The sequence below is a fragment of the Gallus gallus genome, chromosome 2, assembly GCF_016699485.2.
Source record: "Gallus gallus isolate bGalGal1 chromosome 2, bGalGal1.mat.broiler.GRCg7b, whole genome shotgun sequence".
NCBI lineage: Eukaryota > Metazoa > Chordata > Aves > Galliformes > Phasianidae > Gallus > Gallus gallus.
The window spans coordinates 66,471,027-66,498,461 of record NC_052533.1 but is presented as its reverse complement, the minus strand read 5'-3'; the positions used below and the strand labels follow the sequence as shown (position 1 = coordinate 66,498,461).

The window sequence follows — 27,435 nt, the reverse complement described above, 5'->3', positions numbered from 1 at the left end:
CGTCTTTTTGGTAGTGTTGGCAGAATTAAATTTGCTGGCCCAAGGTAAAACAGCTAACACCTGTCTGCTCCTGCCACCAAGCTGGGAAAGTGCCCTGAAGAAAACCTGGGCGGGCTGCCTCTCCTTTTGCATGGTGAGAAAGTTGGGGGAAAGTAACAGCTGTTTCAGAAAGCATGATGGTAGTTTGTATCCTCCTGTGCTCCCCTCTCCCTTGCCTACAGCAGCTTCTTAGGCATAAGCAACAGCAAACAGCCTGCTGCCTTAAGTAATTCTCTTTATTACCTGGTCTGAAAATCGCACACTAATCCTTGCCTTGACATTGATGTCTTGAAGAGGCTTGGCCAAGTTGCATTGTTTGGCATGACTGTTATTGCCCCTTCCATCTTTGGTATCCACATATCTTCTCACTCACCTCAGAGGGGGAGGAAAGAGGAGGCTTGTGCTGCAGAACAGATGGATTGTTCTTAATCTTCTGGTTTCCCCAGAACATCATTGTTCCTCAGATATCTGGGGAAGAAATCTGAGATACAAGTTTCCTGCCAGTAATTCTTGCATTCTAGATAGTGTTAAATAGAGGAAAACTTGAAGGAGAGGAAGGCACTGCAGAAAATGAGCTCACCGAGTCAAAGACAAAATGCAGTAGACAGAGCTTTGCCTGGAGCCAGCTGGCCCCTTAGCCAGCCTACTACAGGGCTCTCTCCAGCTCAAAAATCGGCCTTCTTTACTTCTCCATTTCTATTTGCGATAAAGAAAATGGCTGAATGTTGATTGGCACAAGAAGAACCTCATTTCCACTTTTTGGGTTAAAGGGTTCTCCTGCTAAAGTGAGTCTGGGAATAGAGAAAGTGTAACTTGTTCACCTCATGCTTACTGCAGAAGTTTGCTTCTCTGGTAGGCTGCCTTCCAGGGACATTTCAACAAACAGTAAAACCATGAAACAGAGCTATACTTAAGGATTCTTAATTGAGCAAATCTCCCATGGAGTGAGTGGGTTGTTTGCTACATTGAAGCCTGTGGAATTAGTAACTGAGTATTTGGTTTTGGACTCATCTTTGCTCAGTTTAAAGGAAAACAAACACAAGTCAAGTCAAACAGTGAATTTTTAACTGATTTTTTTTTTTTTTTAATGTTTCCAATGGATTGCATGGGAACAAGGAAATTGTCCTGCTGTAAGGACTTCTCAGACAGCACTGCTTTACGCTAATGAACTTCCATTTTTAACTCTATTTCTTCGGCATCTACATGGAGAACAGTGAAGAAGCAGGTGCAACTGGAACATGGTATGTTGGGCTCCACCAGAACTGGGCTGCCAGATCTTCCAGATCCATTCTCACCTGTCAGCAGCTCTCAGATGGACAATTGGTCTTGGGACACTCAGAGACCCTAGCCCCCTAATTTGAGGGTGGGATTAGGTCTTCATAGCATATAGTTATTACAGTTTGTTGAATGTTAGAAAGAAACAAAGACAACAGAATGGGTTGAGGGAAGAGGAACTCAAATTTATGTGATCAAGATGTCACTAGCTTTAGTAGAACAAAACTTCTGTGCATGGATTTTCTCAGTCTGCCTGAAGTGGTTCATTTTTGTCCTCAACACCATAAGAATCAAAGTTTGCCATTACCGCAAGCAATCTAGACAACAGGAAGCAGATAATGGGACATTTCTGTCTTCACTAAAGAGGGCTCACATTAAATTGCTTGTAGGTCTTTGGAAAGGTCAGTCAAAGCTTAAGCAGCCCCCTGTTGTTTGACAACATCAGAGCTCAAACACTGCGGTCCTGGAGAACTCTGCTCTTTGAAAAGGGGGATGTTTAATTACCTTTTGAAAGCTGGCAGCAGGACAGGATGCAAGGATGTTTTCTTTCTTTTGTGTCAGTTGAACAAGTTACTATTTTGGTACATGAGAGCGAGTAACCCACTGCACTAGAGGAGACTGTCCCTTCCTCTGACCTGCTGTCAGGAGAAAAGCAAAGACAGGAGGATATTAGTGAAGGTGAGCCTACTGCAGGAAGGAAGCCTTGACACAAGAATGTTTGTGGAAGGGGAGGCAGAGACTCCCAGTGTCCTTCTTAATGTTGTATCAGCATGTCGGTTCCATTCACCTTTATATATATGGGTATTTATTGGCTTTGCTTTGCACAAAGACACTGGTGCAGTTGCAGAAAATCGACTGCTGTCACTTTAATGAAATTTTCTTTCATCGTGATCAGAACTGGCAAAGTAGGGTTCAGGATTTTTGATTTTTAAGATTGCAATGCTTCTGCTTCCTCCCAGGGGCAGTCTTTCACAGTGCTTTGCTAATGCTCTTCAACTATATCTTTCTTTTAGTTCTTTTTTTTTTTTCTTCCCTTCTTTCTTTCTTCTTTTTTTTTTTTTCCCCTTTTTTTTTCCAGTGGTTTAGATTTGTGGCATCTAAACAAACTAAGCAGAAACTGCCTCAAGGAGAAACATCATCTTAAGTAGTTGAAAATAAACTTGCATGGCATGCCTTCTTATATGCATTACATGCATTCAGCTATGCACATGATGGGAATGGGGCATTAGGCATGGTACCTACCACTGCAAAGAGAATGTAAGCTCATGTGTCACATATGCTCGTGGTAAACATAAAAGGAATATGTGGGGATATATGAGGAAAGCATCATTTGATTCAGGTATGTCCAGCCAAACCTGGCTAAGAGGCAGACTGTCCCTCATACTAATTTAATGTACAGTAGATTCAGTAGAGTGAATATCCTTAACATGCTTATTCTTCCCATTAGCATTGTCAGGGAATTTTTTTCCTGACTTGATAGATGGAATGCCTTGGGGAGGGGGCAGTTTGGTGGTTGAATAGGAGACATAAGAAGATCCGTCTCACCTAAGGCACATTACCTGGTAAGCAGGCACACCATCTTAGTGAAAAGCAGAAGAGTATTGGCCTGCAAAAGGTTTAGTGGGGCAGGTATAACACTGTGCAAACATGGTGGTCTTAGGAAATGGAAGTCTGGCTAGGAACAAAAGTTGATGTTATAGATACAAGACATGTTTATCTGTGGTAATACATGTGGCATTGGAGCAGAATACTTAGCTCTAGGTTTGATGTAGCCATAGAATTATCTGTTCATTGTGGCTAAATTACATGCCCATATTCTTCCTAAACTCTGTTCTTCAGCTGGTAGACCACAATGTTTGCTGGCCTTTACTAACCTTTTGGAGATCTATTCCCACAAGTATCCCAGAGCTCCTGTTTCTTAAGTAGCCATTGTCTCTGATACTAATGGCTAGCTTTGATGTGGCCAACCAACACAAGTGAGGTAAGAATTTAGGCAATATTGAGAAAGATCCAGCCATGCATCAGCTTTTCATCATCTTTCATGCATGCAATGGCCAGTCTTGGAAGCCCCAGGCATGATAGGCCTTGGCAAGCTGGACATGACCACACCTGAGCTTGCTCAGCTGGACTCCAAGGATAGCCTGGAAAGCCTTGCCCAAACAGCTGCTCATTAGGCTTGGTGGTGCTGTGAAAAACTGTTCTGCTGATGGTCATTTTGGCTAGGATGAAGCAAGGTCCAAAAACACAGTCTGAAGCAGGCGGAGGTTGGGCTTTGTCTATCCCTGAACTGGAAATGTGGCATTTGCTATGTCTGGGTGATTAGTTTTAATGCCACAGATTAGGCCGAGAGATGTTGGCTAAGACAGGTAAACAGTGCTAATTACATACTAAGGAATGCTGCAACACTAATAGGCGGAAGCAGGCATGTGATACATCTCAGATTTGTTGTTACTGGTTAGTGCTAGCACAAATTTATTCTTTCTGGTACAGTGCGACTTTGGCTTGAACTTGTGACAATTCAGATTTCTTCATGTCATCTGCAAACATTGAGAACAAAATAAAATCTCAGTGGCTAACTGGAAATATTGAATTCCAGGTGCTACACATCTGGTCAAGAGGGGTCATAATTTTGTTGAAGTTGTCCCATAGAATTTAAAACATTCTATGTGATGTCTATTCTGGGTGTTAGAGGCCAATTGTCTATAAATCCTCACCCATTTATCTCATCAGTTCAACCCAAGCTTAATAGGAAGGTTTACATTTTGATTGCCTGTGAACAAAGATGTACCCTCCACTCCATTCCAGCTGGAAATACTTGCACTTTATTTCTGACACTGTGAACATGTAAGTAAAGTATTCTTTTGCCTTGCACACTAACAATTTTGTGATGAGCATGTTTGACAACTAACTGGCTTCTGACCAAAAGTGAAAACAATGGACACCTATTTTCAGCTGGGAAAACCACACTCAGTATGTTCCCTGGCCGAGATAAAGCACTGAAGCAGCATGACACAAAGTGCTGCAAGTTCCCTCCATGGCTTTGCTTTTATAACAGAGCTGCTGATCAACGTACCTCTTTTTCTTTCATACGTTTTCTCTCTTCTAAGGCATAGATCATTGACCAAAAATTTGTTTTCCCATAGTCTAGATTTTTCTTTTGCCAAGTATCTGCATGCATGTTGCTTCTTGAGAACAGGCCTGGAGCTGTGCGGGTTACTGAAGGAGATGCATGTTCATAGACTTACTGGGAAGTCCTAATGTGATGAAAAAATGTTGCCAGCTAGACTGAAGATGAAATCTTAGAAAATGTTTGACGTGTTTGTAGCATACTGTTGTTATGTTTAATATGTGGAAACTGATGCAAAAAAAACCTGATCTCTAGAAAGATTAACAATACTTGAAATGCTAACTGCTCTGATTGACAGGGGAGCAGTAACTTATCTTTACATACACCAGTTGGTAAAAGTGAACAGTCATTCAACTCTTGCAGACTTGCATAGCTGTATTCAAAATATACTTTTCATCAGTGACTAATATTGGAAAAGATTTTTAGAAAGATATATTTGTGGAATGAAAATATGCATATATGTATTCTAAGTTAGAATATTTTACTTTTTTTTTTAACTATCCTCTGTAAGTGTAGCAGTTTCTACTAAATGTTGTCCGGGCAGGATGTGTAAGTACAGAACCAAAACCCCAAATGAAAGTTGTTCCTGCTCCAAGCACTTTTTGCACTATTTATGTGTTCTTGAATTTAAGTTTCCTTCCTCAGTAGAATTGTTCTGCTAACATCTTTTTTTTTCCCCTTTTGCCTTCCCCCCCTCATTTTGTTAACTGTAACGTGAAGGAGATGCTTTTAAATCTTTAAGCCCACAAGCTTTCAGGGATTAATATATCTGTGAGTTTTTTACTCAGCGCTACACTAGCATCTTTCTGATGAAGGAACCATTTTAGAAGAAAATGAGCTTTGTTAAGGAGTGTTGTCTGTCTCCCTCTGCTCGCAGCTCCCAGGTAAGAGGTAAGTGCCTGCAGTCTCTCTGCCATCCAACTGTTCAGGATTGTTTACCCTATGCTCCTGATGTTTTGTTCAGTTGGTGGTGATGCATAAAGCCCAACTGGTTTTGACTTCCAGGTAGACAAAGTCTATGGAGCAACCAAAAGGAATCCCAACCACTTGTTGCTGGCAGAGTGCTAAATAAACAGTAGCAACACCTACCTGTGTGGGTGGCAATTAATCACATCAATCAACCAGATTAGCTAGCAAAGCTTTTTTTTTCTTTCTTTCTTTCTTTTTTTTTTTTTTTTTTTTTTTTTGCCCTTACCTTTTGTTCCCTGTCTCCTCCCACCTGCTAATTTCCTGGTTGGTGCTGGTGCTGGCGGCAGAGCTGGGGCTCAGCTAAGCAGTAGGTCAAATGCCATTATGCAGCTGGGTTACATAAACCTCATGGCACTTCTTCTCTGATAGCCTGACTATTTCATGAACTCAGCTGGATTTAACAGAGGACTCTTAACCCATCCTTGAGCATGGGTTCAGGTTTCCTAAAGAAATGAGTCCTAACTACTGCCTCTGTGTTTGTGTACTTGTGCGCTCCTGTCCATCTGAACAACCCTCTCAGGAACTTCTGAACTCAGTTTTGTTTTAGCTAAAATTGGTGGGCATGTAGAATTTTCAGAGGTAATCAGTTTCTACACGTTTTCAAAAGGAGGCAAATATTTGTCATAGGGAAAGATACCATCCCAAACTTTTCTTTCATTAAGCACTTGTGATCAACATGGAAGAGAGGTTTTATGAATTGCAGGACTATGGGAAAAATGTCCTTGAAAGCCCGTGTCACGATAAACACCAGTGGCAACTGGCTGGCAGACACAGGCCTGTAGTTCTGTTTTTCTAAGCTTCTGTTCTTTATCTGGGCTTTATTTTAAATAGAGTGGTGATTAACTTACTAAAGTATTTATCAAAGCAAAAAAAAAAAAAAAAAAAAGGTAGAAAGATACCATCCTTTCTCCTAAAACTGGGATAATATTTTCCCGATTCCCCAGCTTTTTTATTATTATTATTTTTCATGAGATGTTAGGCAAACGTAGCAGAGATTGGAGGAACTTATAAAAAAATACAAATAAAAAATACAGACTCTCCAAAAAGTAAAAAATGAAAGTTACACTCCAACTCAATAGGCAGACTAACAGCGATAGCTGATGGTGAAGAAAAGTTGATCCACTGGAGGCACTGGGAAATTCTTCAAAGACTGACTCCTGTCAGACACGTTTGCTCTGAAGTTGAAAGCGTAGAGTGAGTAGGAATGTTTATTTCTTGGTCGATTGTTATTCTTAAGTGCCTGAAACTTTTATGAGGAGGAGACAATTAAAAGAATTAAAAAACCCACAAGCCTACAACAGTGCCTAGTTTTTCATACTACCAACACAGATTCTTTTGAGTTTGACCTCGTAATGGGTTCTTAGGGTACTTTTTGTCATAATAACCATGCTGTCTTTGTTTTTCTGAAACTGAATTCTCTAGTTACTAGAAACAAGATCTCAGTTGTGCACATACATACCCTGTTCGTACACACTTTCTCTAGCCTTGATTCAGTTTTCATTTTGTACACCAGTGGAAGAGCAATCTAACAAAACTTATATTTGGTGAAAAGAAATAATGTAAGAGGTCCATCTGATGTTGTGCTTACACAGCATCAAGTGTACCAAGCCAGACAAAAGGTTCTTCTTGTCTTGAATCATTTCCCCATAGGTGTTAAATGTGGGTGCCCAAGGATGAGGTAAGCAAGCAGTGATGCTCTTCAGCCTCACAGGATCTGTGGCTGTGAGATTTCCTGAACCAGAGATGGAGCTTCTGTGTAACTATACAACTCCATGAAAAAAATTCCGTCTGTAAAGTAACATATTTTATTTACATATTATAACATTAATTAATTATCCCTGCTATTCTTCCCTTCTTGCTGAGAAAGCTGTCTATACTGTTTTGACTCACTGGTAGTGATAACTGATTGCCACATAATAGCCCGCAAAATACCAAAACAAGAAAAAATATGCAAGAAAGTTGCAGGTGGGCAATTTTTATCATCATCTGTACCTGGGCAGTTTATTTCTATGCAGCCTAGAAGCTGTGTGCAGTCTTGAGTTGTCTGCAATATTCATTCATCTTTTGTATAAGCTTAGGACAGTTTTGCAGTCAACCTGATTTGCGGGTACTCAAGAGCTTGTAAGACTGTGGTATTATGTGGTCTTTGTGTGAAGCTGGAGGAAGTGCAGAGCTTGTGTTGGTGGCTTAGATTCAAGAGAACCTCAGACTTGTACTGGGGTGATCAAGGTGCATGTTCTCAGCCAGCGTACAACCAGGGGAAAGTTTCGTATCAGCTTTGTCTACCATGCAGTTATAATAGACAGATAATCTTGAGAGGCTGCAGACATTATTTCTGAATAGCTTCATGGGTTATTCTTGAAACACAATCCATTTAATCTTTCTAATTACATAGGCAGCAATTGACATTGCAGAACATTGTGGTCTTTGCAGTATAGTACACACTAGCTTGTAGGATATTAAATATCTCATTTTAACTCTGTCTTAAAAACAGAATCCTTTTGCATCTTTCATTTGATGCTTGTTACATAAGAAACAAACATAAACCATGACCTCAGTCCTTGACCCTAGTGGAAAGCATATTAAATAAATCTCTCTCTTCATTGTGATTCTTGACAATGACAAGTTTAATTTAGCAAATTTAACATTGAAGTTTACTTCTGTGTGTGTCATTAAAAAAAAAAAAAAGAAAAAGGCTGCTTGTTCCTCAAAGTCTTAAGATTCCACTACAGAGAAAAAATGCCATAGATTAAAATACCTTATCCAAAGCACAGGAACCTCTCTGTCTGCTGTGTAGATTATATGTAGTTCCAGTTAATGCTACAGGGATAAATATCGTGGTCAGGTGAACAGTAAAGAACTAATAGAGACTTCAGCTAGAAAATTCCATATTTTCATCTCTTCAGTGCTTTGTCAAAATGCCAGGTGCTTTTCCAGCATTTGTTAAAATTTCAGAAATTCGTTGCTCCACATCAGCTAACAACTACTAGGTGGCAAAATGGCCACCATTTACTTTGAATCTTCTATCAAGTACTGGCAGTGAGTTCTTTCCTACACCCTCCAACAGTTCAACACAAGTAAGATTTTTGTTCACTGAACTACCAACATTTCTATAGAAGAATAGACGTGTATTTACATGTTCACAATGGAAGGCTAAGGGAACTTGCTTAGTCTAGATAATCATTGAAAAGCTTGTTTTTCTTTATCTTCTTTCTTCCCATCTTTTTCTCCAGTACACACAACCAAAATAGTACTTAAACCATCTCCACTTCTTGCCACTGTGTAGGGCTGAACTTCAGCGCAGATCTATAGTCGCTTTAGCAGAAATTATGTTTAAGTGGTGAAACTCCACCAACCCTGCAGCCCAATAGTAAACACATTATGTGTCCGTCAGCCTCTCTTTTCTACTGACTCTTGGAGAATCCAGAAGTTCACACAGAGGCCAAAGTGATTGTGCTTCTGTTAAGTAAAGAGAGAAGAGATTCAAAAACAAAGGACTGGAACACGAACGTAAGCATCCTCTTGGTGTTACTCTTGGGTTTCTCTTCTTGGTTCTTATGCATCCTAGAAGACATTGAAAACTATGTCCTCAAACGATAGCACAGCAAGGTATGTAATCTCCTTGTACCCCTTTGCCTTGTCCACCATTTATTTTCTGTTTAACATACCCACCTTTCTTTCTCATATGCACGTGTATATTTAGAGAATAATCTTCCATTGTGTCATGTATATAGTTATTTGTCTCTGCATGGATGCAGACAGATGTGTAAAGAAATACCTATTTTTCTTCTTCTGCTCATTTTTATTACATGAGCCACATCTGGGCATCGTTTCTTTTGAAGAGCTGTTCAAAATGTTCTTCTGAAGAAACTTTGGGCCTTAATTTTGAAAATATTCTGGTGGTGGAAGTTTCACAATGTTTTCTGATGAGGAATAATCAAGGAATTTCTGGTGCCTGATGTTCAAGCATGAATTGCAAGGATTAATTAGACAGCGAATTCTCTGAAAGAAAGGGACTATGGTTAAGGAAGATTTTGCTATGGATAAAATTTTGAGTCTCACTTAAATTTCAATATCTGAAACTCTTTTGATATGACTGTTGAGCAAAAAAAAAAAACAACAGAGGAGACTCCTAATGACACAAACTCGGGGAAATATATTACCAAAACATGAACATCAGCTTCAGTTGAGTATGAAATGTCACTCAAACGTGCTTTTCCAAAGACTTTTTGGTTCTCTTTTGGAAACTTTGCAAGCAGTTGTTTCCCTGTGGGACTTCTAGAATTTCCCTGTTTAGACTGAAGGCTCTCTGAAGCTGTGTGTATAGCACCTTACACAATAGACCTCTGAACACAGCCTGCATCTCTGCATTATGGCAGTGCAAATAAATATATGAACAACTGTCCTTGTAAGGCAAGGAATATAAAAATTGAATTCTCAGGAGAGTTGATACATACGTAGTAACCCGTAATATATCATAAGATTGTGTTTGTTAAAATCCAGGACTTAGTTGATGTTCACTTTTCCTGGGATGGCAGAAATACTCTCCCAAGTAGTTGAATATTTGTGTGCTCAATTTCTTGCTTTTTTGCCTTTTATCCTGTTTTGCCTGACACTAGGGGAGGCTTTGTTTTACTAACATCTGTAACCATCACTTTGATCTGTAACAGGAAAACTCAAGATCGGCTTCTCTGTGCAAGGGGAAACAGATGAGATCAGAATATGCCCATTGTAAAAATCACATTACATTGGCTCTAGAAGAAATAGTTCTTGCTCTTTAGTTAATTGCAAATTGCATCTTTATTTTTAACAAAAACACCATGTTTTCTATACATGATTATTCATTTGTGAAAGCTGGAGGCTGATTTCCATTTATGCCTGATTTTCATGATGTTATTTGTTCCTTGTACATAAAAGAAAAATGTTTGTTTCCAAAGTCACTTTTTTCTTTCTTGTTTTCTTGCTGGCTTTTTTTCTGGTTGTTTGCTAATGTTCCTTTGCCCTAGAATTTGTTAGAAAAATTGCCACTGTTGACATGTACAAGTTCCATAAATCTTTGTAGTTACAGTGCAGGGTAATATAATATCAGATTGGGTGTGGAAAACAAAGGCTTTCCTTCAATTAAACAAGCACTTTGTAATTGCACTGGTGATCGTGACTAAGCTGATTTCAGACCAACTGCTCTCTGTGCTAACAAGGGAGGAAGGGAATTTAGTCAATGATCTTCAGGAGAAGTGATGAAAGGAGCACCAGAGGAGCAAATAAAGGCCATGCTGCTACTTCCGTCAGTGCCTTCTGCCATGGCACTGTGGATTGTGGTGGGTATGGAGAGAAGCCATGACAAAGTTGCTTAACATTAATCTTTAGCCCTACCCGCTCCAGGATTTTGTCATCACCCAGAAAGGTTTCAAGTGGGGGTATCTTCACTAATAATGATAATGTAGAAAATTTAAAGAAAAGACAGCTGTACAGCCTGCTATAAGGGACTGACTTGTGCAAAATACATGTAACATGCAATGACTTTGCTGTACCCCTGCCCAACAAGATCTATTTGGTTAGCCCTACAAGGCATTTCACTAATTTTTCCTGTTGGCACTAGGAATGGAGGGAAAAGTCTGTCCATGTTCCTTCTGCATCACACTGTGACTGTAGTGTGAATGGCTAGAGAGGCATACTCCTCATTGTCAGTTTTCTTCTAGATGTTTCTTTCCCACTGTTCCATGTAAAATGGACAGTTGGCAGGAGTAGAGAAAATTCTAGGGCCTATAAGGACTCAGCAGATGCCAGAAGGTTTTACAGGGAAAGTCCTTTAAAGTTGAAAACAAATTTTCTTTGACCTTTTCCATGCCCTGTTTGTGCTTGCTTACTGCCAGTGTTCATGTTGGTGCAATTTGGGGCTGGGGGGTATAGGAGTGGTCATAGAAAAATAATTAAGTTAGAGAATTTGCAGCAAGGCTTTTCATTAGCATCAGAGAAGTGACTGATTATAAAAGGACCTTAAGGCATCATGAAAACAAAACAAAACTGTTAAGTTGTGTCCAGTCAGAACAACTCAAGTTGTGAATTCAGTTTATAACAAACATTACAAAGCATTCAGTCATTATTAACAAAATGATGTAATAGATACTTCTACATGAATAAATTTCAGAACTCTGAAGTAGGCAGTTGTGAACAATAGTAACTTTTTTCCTATTCTTCTGTTATCATATGTTATCTTACTGTTCACTAGCTAGCTACTGGGACAGCCTGGTTATATGCTGGAGGAGAACTCATTTATGTGATCACAAGGGAAAAAGAAAAAGAAAGTTATTCATAAAATGTATCATGTTTGGTAGAGTACATTATGAAAATGATTAAATTCCTGTAAGGAAGGTACCTTTCAGTCTGTTTTCTCCCAAGATGTTTGCTGAGCATTCAAGATAGAGTCTGTGTTGGGAAATATACTTTGAATAAGAAACTTGTCATTTCTTCCACTGAAAGAAAGCTGTACTTGTTGGCAAGGTTTGTCTTGAACAAACATTGTGAAATTTTGTTTTGAGCAACTATTTGATACTATTTCCCCCTAAACGCTTTATAAGGTTTGTACATTTCTACAGCTGTTTCTAGGCTGATACAATTTCTTTCAAGAATGAGCTTACTTTTGAAGGTATTATTTCAAAGTCTATTTCAAAACTTCAATTTTTCTATGTCTAGAACCCTGAAAACAAATAAACTAGCTGCTAAGGAGTGCGCCTGGCAGGTACCAGCGAGTTAGAAGGTTCGCCTTCTAACTGACATTTGCCTGAACTTCCTGTAGATAATTCAGCCTTACAACAAATCCTATAATTCTCTTCTGTTATCCATCTCAAATATTGCAATTATTGCAAATATGACTTCGATATTTCATGAGGCATTAATCATCTTTATCAGATATTTGGCTTCAGAAATTATTTCATAATGTTATTTACTTTGTTACTCAGAGATGAGTTATTACAGGACACGAGCACTGGCCATGGGAAAAGGCTAAAAGGAGGGAAAAGGCTTTATCCTTTATATTAAGAAGCAATTGTAAAATGTTTATGTGGCTAGGTGAGTACTTTCAGAGGCAGCTATACCTATTCACTGCTGTCAGGCGAGTGAGTAACGGTTCATGGTCTGCTGCTTGGTTTGGATATCCATCCAACTCAAATTTGGCCTACCAAAACAAGCACATCTGCAAGGTGTCACTTCACTGGGAAAAGTAGTACCCGTCAAGTGACCTTTCTTAAAAAAAAAATGAAAAGAAACAGCTCATCATTTGGTTTCTTGCATTTTGTAGTATGTGTCTGTGTTTTTACGAAAGATATTGAGTCAAAAACTTCAGAATCCAAATACTGATCATCACTAGCGCAGATGCAGTACAAATCCCAGTAGAAGGGTCTTCAACCTGGTTGCACCTGTGAGGCTGCTTGATTGAATTTAATAAAGTTGCACATGCCCAATATGGTTGACAAGTAGTTGCCAGAAACATTTGATAAGCTCTTCTTAAACTTTGTTCCATAAGGCTGGCTTTCTGTAACCAACATTGGGTTAGGATACTGTATGGCTTCTGTGTAGGAAAGTATCACAAAGCATGATTTCCCACTGAAAAACAACTCTCTGCTCTTGAAATGAACAATTTGCTTGGCCTAGGAGAGCTATTCAGACTTTTTCTCTGTTTTAAACTTGCATTTCAAGCATGTAGCTTATGTAGGTGGCTCCAAAGGTAATGTGTTTTATTTTTTCCGTGGAAATTACAGTGGCTATGAAGAGTACAGTAAAGATAGGTAGACCAAAATCTCAGCTATAAAACACTGATTTTCCCATTGGTGGGAAAGTTCAACCTCTGCTGCCGTACCACCAGCATCTACCTCTGATACAGTGGGTCAACACAATAAAAGAGGAAGTATTACTTTTGGAGCAGCACTCATATATCTCTGTGTAATAACACATCTGGCAGCACAGCAGTGGGCTCATCTCTGTGATTTTTGCTGTAATTGGGTAGCTTGTCCTATTGTGACCAGTTTGCATTTCACATTGCTTTTTATGTAGTGTTTGTGGTTGAGATGCCCAGCAGTGGACTGAACTCTGTGAGAAAGCTGGTTTATCCTCCATAGCCATGCAGTCCTTGGGCAATGTATGGAAGCCATAAGCTAGACAGTAAAGCAGAGTCAAGTCTTCTGTGCTGACTTCTGTCTAGACTGCACTCCCCCTGCCCCAGCCTTGCTATGAATGAATCTCTCTGAAAAAATAATTCCCCAGCAGTTCTTCTCAGATTAATGTGGTACCCACGCTTGCTAAAAATAAAAGGAGCCACTGTTCCAGACTTGTGGAGATTAGTTATTCTCCTGTTTGATATAAAAGCACAAAACATCTGTGGTACCAGAAGAGATCCTTCTGAATGACATGATGGAGTGTGGGGCTGAGGGAAATTCTGTCCTTGGGACTGCCATTTTTTTTTCTTCTTTTAGGGTAAGAATATGTCTTTCAGAAGAATCCAGGTGAAATGAAAACTATTGAAAAATCGTTATGATTTTAGCATATTGTCTGTATTAATGTGTGTTAGAGAGGCCCATGAGACTGAGTCAGCGATCTGGGATACAGTAAGAAACAGCATAGCTCTTGTGATTACTTATGTCTGGTGTCATGAATTCAGGGGTGATGAAGTAATTTCCACCTTGGAAAGAGAGAAATAAATACCAGGCCCAGATGGAAGAAACATCTTGCAGACCTTGACTACGAGGGGAGTAATTGCAGAAAAAAAAGATGAGAAAGAATGTCTACAAATAGAGGTACTTTTCTAAAGGAGGGTGAGTCTTAGTGAGGGACCTTCAGATCATGCAGAAATAAGTTCAAAGTAGCAGATACAGAAATGGAGTATGGAGCCTGTCTACAAGATGGAAACAACAAATTTTCCCTCGGAATTTATCTGTGTATTAAAATAATTAAGACTATGATGTAAAATGTTAGAGGGAATGATAGCAGTATTATTGTCTTTTCTATAAGAGGGGAATGAATGACTGGAAGAGGGCGGAGAGAGAACAGGAAGAAAACAAGTGGCTGTGATGTATATATAATTATATCGATTGACATTTTCATTCTTTTCCTTGTTATTTGTTCATTTCCAAATCATGTTGCATTTTCATGATGCATAGTCTTGCATCCTCTGGTTTCTTCCTACCACCTGTCTCTTTATCCAGTCAAATGTTTGCATGACTTCTCTGCGCAATATTGCTGAAATCCCAGCCCTCCTTGCAGTAGTAAATCAGATTTGGAATAATGATTCAGCAGGAAACAGTGAGCAAAGCTTACTGAATCGGGCCAGCCCTGTATTCAGAGATTACTGTGTATAGAAGGGCTGGAAGGAAACTTTGTAATATTCTAGTCTGATCTCCAGGACAAAGTACAATGTAACCTAAAGATTTCCTACAGGAGTTCCAGTGATTTGTGGCTGAACAAGAGCATTCTAATCTAAACCACTGTTAAGCTAACCAGTCGTATACGAAATCTGATCTCCCATGCTAGTCTCTGACTCATCAAGCTATAGGAATCGCAAGTCCCTAATCCTTAAAGTAGTTGAAAGTGTCTTTGCACTGGCATGGCTGTATTGCAGTCACTGGAACATCACTGCATCTTACTCAACCCATTCAGTTCTGAAGGGCAAGTTCTTCTTCTTCTGAAGACTCCCGAAAGGGCTTTATACCTATAAATTTCATTAGAAGAGAGTGCATAAACAAAGTTTAGGATCCTGTGTACTTTTTTCCCAGGGTTCAGCATTATGTCTCTTAATAATGTAATCACTTCCTAAATTTTTATCACTATTTTTAATCAGTGAAATTGGTCATTACTAATAAGTAAACATATTGAAGAAAAAAAAAGTATTTCTTCTTTTGAAACCTTCCAGTTGTAAAGTAGAAATTGGATGTATAAAAGGGAGCAAACATAAGCTGTTATAATAAAATGGGCACCAATTCGAGTCAGTTTTGGTGGGGGTTTCTTGTTTAGTTTGTTTGTTTGTTTTTGTTTAGTATTTTAAGTGGAAACTTCTACACTTTCCAGCTGGCTCTGTTCAACATCTACGTGTTGCAGTAACTGAGTACTGTGACAGCTGAAAGTCTATGAAAATCCCATCTGTTCCTGCATGAAAGAAAATACCAGGTATTTCATTGGGCTGGAAGAGTGAAGTTTTCCTCATATTTATGTGGAAGTCTCTGTGTGAAGCAACATAAAAAGAAGAGAACCAATAAAGGAAATTTCTTGCCCCTTTTAGGTTGAACATTCTCTGTGTTAATCCCAGGAGGAGGCAGAGCTCAGGTAAACTTGTCAGATTCTTATATCATCTTAGAAATGTTCTTGTTCCTATTCTCTTGTTTCTGAGTTTGAAATCTTTTAGATACACTATTCCCACATGCACAGACACATCTTATTTTAATGTGTTTATTATGAACAGTGATATTTTTTTCCTGCTTCTTGCCTTATTGGATTCATTGCTCTTCAGCAAGCTGATCTCACTGCCCAGTAGTGTTTGACGAGCGATTCCATACTGGGACGCTCAATAGGTTATGGAGATTGGAGACTTGCCAGGAATAGACATGTATTGTCAGAAGGTTGTTCTCCACTGTGAGTCAGGATCAAACTAAAAATTCAATTATTTACCATTTTGAAAGAAAAAAAAAAAAAAGCCCCAGTGGTAAATCTGGGTAGATACAATTAACAGTAGAGTACCCTTCAGGTGCTTGAAATGCTTAAAAGAACTCCAGACATCTTGCTTTACAGGAAGCTAAAACAAGTGGCATCACACCAAAAGGGAGGTTAACAAGATGATAATCTGTGAAAGACACTTGAAAGTTACTGTTTTTCTCTTCCTCTCCCCAAACCTCTTCCTATTCTGCAAAGAGCCCCATCCATCAAAGCCTGTGTCAGTTGCTCTGACCAACCTGATGTAGCTGTAGATGTCCCTGTTCATTGAAGAGTAGTTGGACTAGATGGCCTTTAAAGATCCCTTCCAACTCAAATGATTCGATGATAAGATCACCTGCACTACTTTGTGAGTGTTTTGGTTTGTTTTCCCTTTGTTTGCTTGTTTATCTTAGTTTTATGCTGGATGGAAAACGTAAAAGAAGGAACTCCTTCCTATTCAGGGCCAAGGAGCTGATATTCTTGATTTCTTCCTGTTGCTGATTTTAGTTTCAAAATCCTGCTAGCAAAGTTGTGACGTTTGGCTCATGCTGACTCTAAGCATCACTTCAAATATATTCTGCACAGTGAAAGCTAACTACCAAAGAGTAAAGCCAGAGTGGAACTGACCAACTTGCATTTTTTTTTGAAGTTTTTTGTCCTGAGGACTTAAGTGGGCATTACTAGCCAGAGTTATTTTGCTTTGTATTTGTAACCATATATTAAGATCCACCTTGGTATGTTACTTAACATGTCTTAACCTGATTACAGGTTAATTGTAGCTGGAGGTTATGGAATCAGTTGCCCAACAAAACTTCAAATGTGTACTCACTGCTGACATTTAAAAGCAGATTGAATACATTTAAATGCTTGCTACGTCTATTAGCTGAGTTCTGCCCTTAATTAATGAGGTATTATCGTAAAGTTATTTGCCAAAAACTGAGGCAATTCATACTTCCCAGAGCTCTTCTACTAAAAAGTAGCCACAAAGAGAAACAGATACAGAGGGAGGTCTGATGGACTGGACCAAAGTAAAAAGGATATGATGGCAGCTATTGCTATTATCAGGGTGCATGTTTGCTTAAAGCATAGACACATAAATATAGGACATCTTCGTATCGTTATATCTTGCAAGCTGCACTAGCAGCTTGCGAGATCAGCATGGCTGTGCCAGAGTATTTGACACGTTTCATCCTCTCCCTCCTACATTAATGAACAGCAACTGACGTAATCAGATGAATTTCCACTGAAGCCTTTAGTAACAGCTGTAGACCTACAGACCTCTTTGAAATGATCCTGAAAGTATACAAGTGGCCAGCAAAATATTTCATTCCCATGAACTGCTTGATCATCCTTTCTAACCCATCTGCAGCAACTCCCTTTTACTCTTTCCTTGAGATGCTGGTATATATTTATACCCACGTTAAAGTTTAACATAAAACCCAGGAACAAATACACTTATGCAAAATACTATTTCATTGTACTGTATGATAATGAAGACTGACTTGATTTCTGCCTGGGAAAGATTTTGCATAGCAAGCTTCAGTCCATCAGGCCTCTGAATTTATCACATGAGATAGTCCAGGGCTGTCACAGGTCAATGGAAAACATCCAACAACAAGCAGTCAGTGGTTAGCTTTAGTGAATTCCTGACCAGGAGTGCTTGTTGAGTACACCAGCATACAGTCGGTTGTGATGAAGTGGGGCATATAGTCCATGTAACTTAACTGTTTGACCATGCAATCTAACTCTTTCTTCCTCCTCTCTGAACATGCAGAAAATAATTTAATACCAGAAGGATGTCTAGTTCTGTCTTCAGAACAACATTCTGCTAAGGAATACAGCTTTGTGTACATTTAGGTAAATTCTGATACTCCAGGATTAGCAAGTAACCAGATTTGTTCACTTTCACTGGAAATAAATTTTCATTGTAGAAGGGATGGAAGGGAATGAAAGATCAAAAGGAAAAGGTCTGTCTAGGAATTCAGATGAGAGGACAATATGTATCTGACAAAAGGCTGAGAAAGATCAAGAGACTGTAGAGGGGTAAAAAGGCATGAAAGAGAAAGGGCTGCAGAAAGAAAAGGAGAAATGGAAAAATGACGAGAGTCCAAGAAGTTAGGAAGAAGTTTGAAGAACCCAAAAGTTCTTCAGAAGTTTTTATATTTTTAAAAAAGCCTTTATGGTGCTGGCCATTAGATTTTTTAATATCTTTTTTTTTTTTTTTTTTCTGAGAGAAGTGTTCTATTATACAAGCAATCCTTTTAACTGACCTTTTCATTGTACTTTGGATGGAAGTGTTAAACTCATTTGATATGCAAGGCACAGAAAATCAGTAATAAATTCTAACTCTCCCGTGGAGGCAGGATTAGATCAACGTATCTGCAGATTCTTCCCTGTTAGTGTGAATAGTTTCATCCTAAAAATTATGATATATCTCTTTTTCATATCAACAGTAGCCAAAAAACAGTAACCCTGGTAACTTCATCTGGCTCAGTATTTTGCTTTTTTTCTAGCTTGAAAAAACCCTCAACAACATGTTGGAACATGGAAGAGGTTACTTTACAACAGAGCCTAAGGCTAACCTTTGTGGGCAAGCTCCAGCTTAATCACAGTGAGACAGATTAGAAGAGAAAAAAATCTAATTGGATGTGTTTTATTTAGTAATTTCATTTTGTTTTCAGAAGAGGGTTTCAGGCAAAGAAATAATGACAGCAATTTATTCAATTCATCCAATGAAATCTTTCAGATGGTATTAATAGACTGAAGTGATGTTTACACGTGTAGTTGGATGTACAGTTTCTAATGGAGACAAGCTCATTAGGTCAAGATTGCGTGTCACTAGTTGTTCTCTATCTAGATGCAGGCTACTGAGCTGGTTATTGCAAAAGCACAGGACTTTCATAAGTAATAACGTGAGCTGGAATTTCTTCAACAAACTGCCTTTACCCTGGGGAAGAGGGGAAAAAACAACCTCTGATTTGTCAAAAAAAGAAAAAAAAAGAAAAAAGAAACAAACAACAACAACAACAACAAAACAATCACAAAACAATAGAATAACTTTTGAGAAAGATTTGGTTTTGGTTTATTTCCTTATTAAAGAATGATTTGGAAAAGTTCTGAGGTTATCAAAATGCCTCTGTAGAATATTTTCAGGAAATCATTTCATTGTGAATTTAAACTGACCTTCTCCCTCCCTTAATTCAAAACTGAAGTGAGAAAATATAAATACGTTGGTTGAATTGAATTTGCAAGGAGGTGATTTTTGCTTTTTGTTGTTGTTGTTGTTGTTTTTTCTTTTTTAAGCTCCTTTCATTTGTCTTATCAATTCAGAAAAAATCTTGAGTTTTTTCTTTTTTCCCTGCTACAAAACATGATCAATTTTCTTAACTTTCATGAATTTTTAGGAAAGAGAAAAGTATTTTCCTGGACTCCGGTAGTCCAGGCAGGAAAATTGTTTTCTATATGTAGCAATGCAATGTATGTAAAATATGTATGTCTTTCACAATGTAGTCCATTCTGGCATGTGGCCCATCTATAGATAGCTATCAAACATGAGCTTGGGAAAAAAATAGGTGAGGAAATTTTCTGCAATCTTGCATTGTCTCTTACTGAAGTATTTGTTTCTGGTTATATTTATTTATTTCTGTGTTAATTGAAGATTTATTTGCTTCATCAGCAGAAGAAAAGAAATAGTCCTGTTCCATCTACAATTGCACCGTATTAGGCAGTGTATCTTTTCTAGGACTCAGCAAGCAATGTGTTTAGATGAACCCCATAAAATGTCTAGATTTGCATAGCCAACTGCACATGCCAGCAGTGCTTGCGTAACAGCTCATGGCTGTAAACCCAGGGAACTTGCATGGCAGCAGATGTTAAATGCTTCGGCAACCTCACTTTGTTTGTGCAACAACTCCTTACATAGAAAATCCTGAAGATTGAAATTCAACATCAGAGCCAATCCAAAAATGAGCCCCAGTGCTTTGAACAACCAGTTCATGGGCATTTGGGCTGAGCATCCACAGGGTCTTTTCAGAACAGGATGACTTGGTGGGTGGTTCCAGTTCTTTGAAACTATTACAATGTACGGCTGAAAATTTGGGATATTTCCACCCCAATAGGCTTTTATGTATGTCATTTCCAGTTGAAGCAGCTGCAAGTTACTGTAAAGACAATAATCGGTTTTGATTGACCAGAAAGTCGTGTTCATATGCTAGCAGTGGTGCATGGTGCATTACTGTTGGCAGCCCACCACCATTCTGTATGTGCAGGGATGCAGAAATGCTTCTCAGCTGATTGATCCAAACAAACCTTTTACCTTTTATGTCCAGAGACACATAAACATGTATGCTTTCACTCCTCCAGTGCTCTTCACTTGTTTATCCAGAGCAAAAATCCAGAAGGGAGAAGTGGATGAGGGAGAACCACAGCTAAGGGAAGTTGCATGGTGATCTCCTGTCTCACAGCATAGGTGTGGGGTCAAGTAAATTTGTCTTTTTTTATTTCCCTTCCAGCTGGCTGCTTTTACAGCTGAAATATCTGTTGTTAGCTGCCAAAGGGAAATTCTTCTTTTGTGCTACTAAATACTGCTCTTCTACTTTTATTCTAGTCCTCAAGGCTACCTAGTTTTCTCTCTATAAATTATATACGTATATTTCCCTTTATATATTCTCAAATTTCCTTTAGGTTGATGATCCCTTGCAATTTTGAAATTGAAAGGAATTAAAAACAGGTTGTAGCAAAATGGAAGTCAGTCTCTTCTCCCAGGTAATATAGAATGAGATGTAGCAGCCTTAAGTTGTGCCAGGGGAGGTTCAGGTTGGATATTAGGAAATATTTATTCTCAGAAAGAGTGGTGAGGTAGTGACACAGACTGCCCAGGTAGTGGAGTCACTGTCCCTGGAGGTGTTCAAGAAATGTGTAGATGTGGCACTGAGGGACATGGACAGTGGGCATGGTGGGGATGGGTTAACAGTTGGACTAGATGATCTTAATGGCCTTTTCCAACCTTAGTGATTCTATGATTCTATATTTCTATGAATTTAGCACTGTATGCCACTACTTCCCATTTTTACCAGCTCCTTTCCTGCCTCATATCTTCTGCTAATTCCTACACTAACTAGTTTAAAAAAGCAAACCTCCTATATGTTACTGCATCAGATGCCTCAGAGGACTTGACATAAACCTGCCACATTTCAAGAAGACAAAAATAATCAATTTTTAGAGAATGATTAGCAGTCTATCTTTTGCTGCCCCTTTTTAATAAACTCAAGCTACATTTTATGCTATTTTCTGTCTGCTTCCATGTGTTTGCATACAACAGTGGTCAGACTCACAGGTCTGTAATGGCCATTGAATTCCTCCTTTCACTTTTCTTAACTGTAGCTATAATGTCTGCGCTTCTCTGCTCATATAGTATTGTACCTACTGTATGGTAGAGGAATATAAGAGTGAAAATCCAGGATAGCAAACATCCGCAGGAGTTCTTTCTGAGAACTTTCAAAGTAATCAGAAGGAATTTGTTGTACAAACCATTCACAGGATCACATCAGACATAAATAATCTGTCAAGATAGTGATTGCACCAATGTGCTATTTTTATGCAATAATAATTCTCTACACAAAGGCAGCAAGGATCTGTCTGTCCGAGTTTATTTTAATAACATACAAAATGGAGGGGCTTAGATGTTGGGGTATGTTATTAGCTGTGGTCTTGGTATCTGTAAATTGTACACTGTGTCAGCAAACTGGAAATAGTGTGCCTTTGACAGCTTACTAAGCAAACATTATTAGAGCAGTAAATAGAACTTGAAAAAAAAAAAGAAGAAGAGTTAAGGAGAAATTAAGAAGTTATTGTGATTCTTTCTTCAGGACTCAGAGGTTCGTATGGGACTTACTTGGTGCAGAACTGTGAGATCATTAATGAGTGACAGCTGTGGGAAACACAGTGGCCCAGGCAGTGGGTGCTGTAGGTGCTGGGATGGCAGCCTGAGCTCCTCGATCACAGCCGTGGTTCTGGTCATGTGAATATGAACAACATAAACTCGAAGCACAATGCATGTGGATTACTATATATTGTCAGTTCACTATTGTTGATGATGCTGCATATCAAGTCATCATTTATTTGGATGTTTAACATGATGAAATGGGCTCTAATTATAATGTGCTGAAAGAGTCAATGAAAATTTGTTTGCTTTCTGCTTTCAATTTAGCTGGAGGCATTGGAAAAGAAATCCAGGAGGTGGAAAGAATTTCTTCAGTCACAGTAATGGTCTCACGTGTACTCTCCTGAAAACTTCCTTGTCTTTTCTTGGTCGTTCAGGCACTGTCCCAGCGCAGCACAGCAATGCATGCTTGACCTTGACTATAAGATAAGTCCCAGTAAAATCAGAGAAAAACTTGAAAATAAACGTAAGTTTGTACATACTTTGGCTGAGTTTGGAGCTGGGCAGGTCCTGTTATTAGATTTTGTATTCAGTTGTTTCAACTGTGAGTCAGGCAGACCCTGATCACGATAGTTCCTTTTAACTTCTCCCTGTTTGTCCTTATTTTTTTCCCAGGCAGCAATTTCTAGATAGATACAATCCTCAAATGACTCTCTTGTGCCCAGACTGTTTGCTGTCTGTTCCATGAAGTCATGTGCCAGCAGGCCCACCATGAAACTGTGCTGGGCTGTTTCTGTTTGGTTGTTCTTATAAATTTTCCTCAAAGTCACATCTTTCTGCGAATGCAAAAGCTTCACTTCAAGCTCTCTTTTACTGTTGATGGTTGTAATTTTCCTTTCAGCCTCTTGTAGCTTCGCTGTGTTCGTGTTTCTGTTCGCTGCATCTTATCTCTTTCAGTGTTCCTTCCAGACCAGTTCTGACAATGTGCATAATATCCAAATTATTTCCACTGCCAATTCACGAGTTGCATCCGCGCTCTGTTAGAATCCAGTCCCGTGTGAGAGTAGGCTGCAAGAGGAAGCCACACTTCTTTCACAGGGCTCTTTCCAGGGTGAAATGAAACCATTCGATGCTGAGCCCCTTGAGCTCAGCCAAAATTTCTCTCCCTGGAGCGGCATTGACGCAGATGGTGTGGTGGAGAGAGGACAGGGGAGAAAGTGGGTTGCTGAGCCAGAGGGCAGGAAGGAACGGGCTGGAGGAACAGCTCGCTTCAGAAAAAAATGTGGGTACTTTCCACCAGAAAGCTGGCATCTCACCAGGCAGTCCTCAGGTCTGCTGGGAGAGGATACCGCTGTTTCCATTCCTGCTGCAGGGTGCTTTGGCTCCCAGGTATTGCCAGATCACTTCCAGAGTTATGGCAAAGAAATATTCGTATAAACTGATATGAGAGACAAAAAAAAACCCTTCAGTTTGGGTGTATGACCTGTGGTGGGTGAAGTATAATCGGCTTTGCAAAGTGTATCTTTTATACTACTATTTCAAATAAATAAATAAAGCTTCATAAAAAATAATAATAATAATAAAAAAATAGGCATTAGAAAAGACCCTCCAGCCAGGCTTTTTTCAATATTCCTTCTATTTATAACTTTTTGTGAGGAATGACCACTATTTTGCCAAGCATTCATTAGTGCTTTTAATTATGCATACTGGCATTTTATGCAACTTCTTTAGCTAACTATTAACAGGCATTTCTGCTGTTTCAAAGGGATGGATGCTAACTGAAGGCATCTGATCCTGGTGTCTACGAGTGTGCATTATGGCATCCAACTACACTTTTTGTTTCTTTATGAAATTTGGATAGAAATTACGTGCAAATAAAGCAATAGCAATACTGACAGCACAGTTTGAGCAAACTTGAACCCACAGGGAGTGTGTGAAACTTGAATTGTCAGCCTAAACGTGGGCCAACTTTTCTAAACGTTGTTGGCTTTGGGCTTCTTTCCATAGAGAGTTGTATCATATACACCTATCCGCATAATACAAAAAAGAATTAAAATATATAACCAGTGATAGGAGAATAAGCTCATAAAATACACATTTGTCTTTCTTGTTTCCTCTCTAAACACCTGAATGATATTTTCTACTTGTGTTCCCTGCAGTTGCCGTGCCTTGCATCTCTCCTCCCAGCATTATTTACTGCAGTGAGAACTTGCTGCTTGTGTAGATGGAACAAATGATCGTGGGATGGGGTCTGCCCCACAAGGATGCCAGTCAGGGTCAGATCTTTATACTTCTGTGCAAGCCAACACAAGTATTCCTACTGGGACCATTTTGCCTGTAAGGTTGGTAGCGTGCCACACATTTACAGCCACGGAGTCCCTCTTTCTCAACTCACCACCCTTAGGTGTATATTCTCTTGAATGCCCAGGTTATTCCTATCCATTTGCAGTATCTATTAACTGTAGCATTTACTAGCCTCTGGAAATGATCTGCTGTTTTCAAACTGGGTTTAGAACTTCAGCCGCTTTCGTGTTCTGTGTGTACAATATATTATTACAAGGTGCTTTCCTGAAATGTCTTCTCTCTGAAAATTTCAGTCTGTGGTTAGCCTTGCTCAGAGCTTGAGCACTGTTATTTCAAGCTCAGCCTGCAGTTTATTATAACTCCACAATCCTTTTTTGAAGAACTGCTAACCAATTATTCTGCATCCTATGACTGTAGAGTTGTATATTTGTGCCAAAACCATACTACTTTTTTCTTGTCTCTACTAAATTGAATACTGTTTTTGCACACCACTTCTCCAATTTTCCTACAGGCATGCATGTTAATAAGAATAAAGCTGTCCCTCTAAATCAGCCTTAACCAAGTGATTTAATGAAGGTCAAGGTTGTTTAAAATGAAGTCACAGGAGTCCAAAAGACTGCATAGATGCAGATGCTAAAGAGGAGAGCTGTAGCACAGCAGATAAATTCATCACAGTTCAAGCTGTGAAAATGTTAACTCTAGGAATATTGTCTGCAGTTTTGGAAGCAAGTATAAAGAAGTGTGTCACTATACCAATAAATATAATATTAGCTCCTGTTTTGCTAATAATTAAAATAACCAGAATTTAGTCATTTTGCAAAATAAGTGGTTTCTAAAAATGACCAGCATGCATAATTATATTTTTTACATAGGTGCATACTTGCATACAATTTTTAAAGTGTGCCTTTATTTGGGTTTGTTCCATAAGTTCTGTTCTTTGTTGTATATACACATATAAACATGAATTCCCACTGAGTCTCATATTTACATCATTTCACATTGCGAAGAAAGAAAATGCATATATTTAAAAGTGCTAAAGGGATCATTGGAGTGACAATTACAGATCAACCTAATTCAGCTTTTGTATGTACCTGCATATAATCTGGGTATTTATCTTCTGCTTGCCAGTTAAAATGAGAACGGATAATTTCCAATCTAAGAATTACTCAGGTACAGGCTGAGGGAAATTTTGCACTTTTTTACACATATTTTCACCTACAGTGGACTAGCTCTAAGGAAAATATAAGATAAACACAACGTAGACACTGATGAGGAACATTAGACCAACTTGGCATGCTAATGAAATCCTCGGGCTCTTTCCCTTCTTAATTTTTCAAGTACACCTCATTGTAAACTACTCTGATTGCTTGACTATTGGAACACTGTTAATGTCTTTTCTTTCCACAGAGCCAAAGATTTTAAGGCTAGATATGAATCATGTTTTCCCATATGCATAGAACAAGCCATGGAGCAGCACAGTGCAATTTCTGCATCAAGCCCAGCGCGACTATTTGAACCCCAGCACCTTTTCAGAAAGCCAGCTGCAACTTCAAGCTGCAAGTGACAGCAAGTCTACAGCATCCATGTATAAACTTACCCTGGCATTGGATTCTGATCTGAATTTCTTTATCCTCAGCTCCAGAATGTAAGCTGTCCTCATGCTTCTCTTTTTTCCACAGACTGTTAAACTAAGAAGATGTTGGATAATGGAAAATTTCTAACTTTTTTTTCCATCAGTTTAAGCATTGTCACCCCACCTCAAGTCCCTCCTCCCCCAATAATCCAGTTATTATATGTATATCTAATCCATTAATTCATTTCATTTATAAGAAAAGATAAAAACACGAAAAGATTAAAATGAATTGATGTTCTCTGCCACACCCAGCCCAACACATGCTCAGTCCAAGTTCTGATACTAAATCTTACTTCTCCATTCATAGAGTCACATCATAGAATCAAAGAAACAGAGAACTGTTAAGGTTGGAAAAGAACTCTGAGACCATCAAGTCCATCCATCAATTCATCACCACCATGCCCACTAAACCATGTCCCCAGATAGAATCATAGAATCATAGAATAATAATCATTCTGGATTACAACAGTTTTCACCTTATTTTGCAGCTCTTACTGCCAGCTTGCTATCAGAGAATATTGCCTCATAACTGCATTTGAGGTGACTTCCAGTTGTGCTACATGATCCGATCCTTACTATGTAAGCCACCAATGCAGTCATGTCTTGTGGGATTACTGCAAGATTCATCCATGCTTGTAATGCTAAGATAAGACAAAGGCCATCAAAGCAGAATATGTTATTAATTAGTAATTAGATAACTACAATGAATTAAAATGGGTTGGAAGAAGTCTTTCATTCTGCATTGAACCCTTCTTTCGAAATAAAGGGTGGTTTCCTTACAGGGAAAACCATAAGAAAAAAATCAATCAAAATAAACATATGCTAATTATACTCCTGGGCCTGCTTACATGTCAAAACTATTTTGAAAATATTGCTTCATTGTTGAGGGTTAGTATAGTTTAACAGCCAGTGGCGGAACATGTCCTAAGTAGGGATTTTCCATTGCATACAGCAATTACAGACAATTGACATTTGATTATAATAACCAGCAAACTTTCATGAAATAAATGACACCTGAGCAAGTTTCATAACCTTTTGCCTCGCCCCACCTTGGAATGCGTCAGCGCTGCTTGAAGGCTAGGAATGTTTCTTTCGCTTGCAAACAGAATTATTTCAAACCAAGGGAGTGCAGAGCTGTCTGGAGACGGGCTCTGATAGCCAGCCTGTGTACTGTGTCCAGTGGCTTTTAGACCTATTTACTTATGTGCTGTTCAGAATACATGGCAAGGAACAAAATGACACAGGGCCTGGACTGTCTTCCACGTCTGTGTAGGGATTGTATCCTTGCATCCAAAAATGGATCTATTTCCTGGGTCGATTCAACAATGTCTTGTACTTACACCAGTTCTCTACTTACGTCAGTGAAGGAAGAGGCAAGGTGGTGCTTCCAAGTCAGGCTCATTTTGCACAGGGATGCAGGTATCATTCCATTGTTTTTAGTGCCTGCATTTTGAGCAGCAGCAGACACTGCACAACCACTCAGCTCTCTAACTGTTGGAAATTTGCTTGCTTAATGACCAAGTCCAGCTA

The 27,435-nt window shown here is 38.9% G+C and overlaps 1 protein-coding gene across 19 annotated transcripts in view; it reads left to right on the top strand.

Annotated features, from left to right (window-relative positions):
- Window positions 1–27,435, top strand: part of EXOC2 (exocyst complex component 2) — a 366,065-nt gene that overhangs the window by 104,061 nt on the left and 234,569 nt on the right. For 17 of the 19 annotated variants that reach the window (XM_046924334.1, XM_046924284.1, XM_046924332.1 and 14 more), the window contains 2 exons: window positions 24,128–24,310; window positions 25,680–25,917. The gene's annotated coding sequence lies outside the window, so the exon portion shown is untranslated. Of the gene's footprint in view, window positions 1–11,632; window positions 14,200–15,466; window positions 15,566–15,677; window positions 15,722–24,127; window positions 24,311–25,679; window positions 25,918–27,435 lie in introns of those variants that run through there. The other 2 variants (XM_046924336.1, XM_046924333.1) reach the window with 2 other exon arrangements.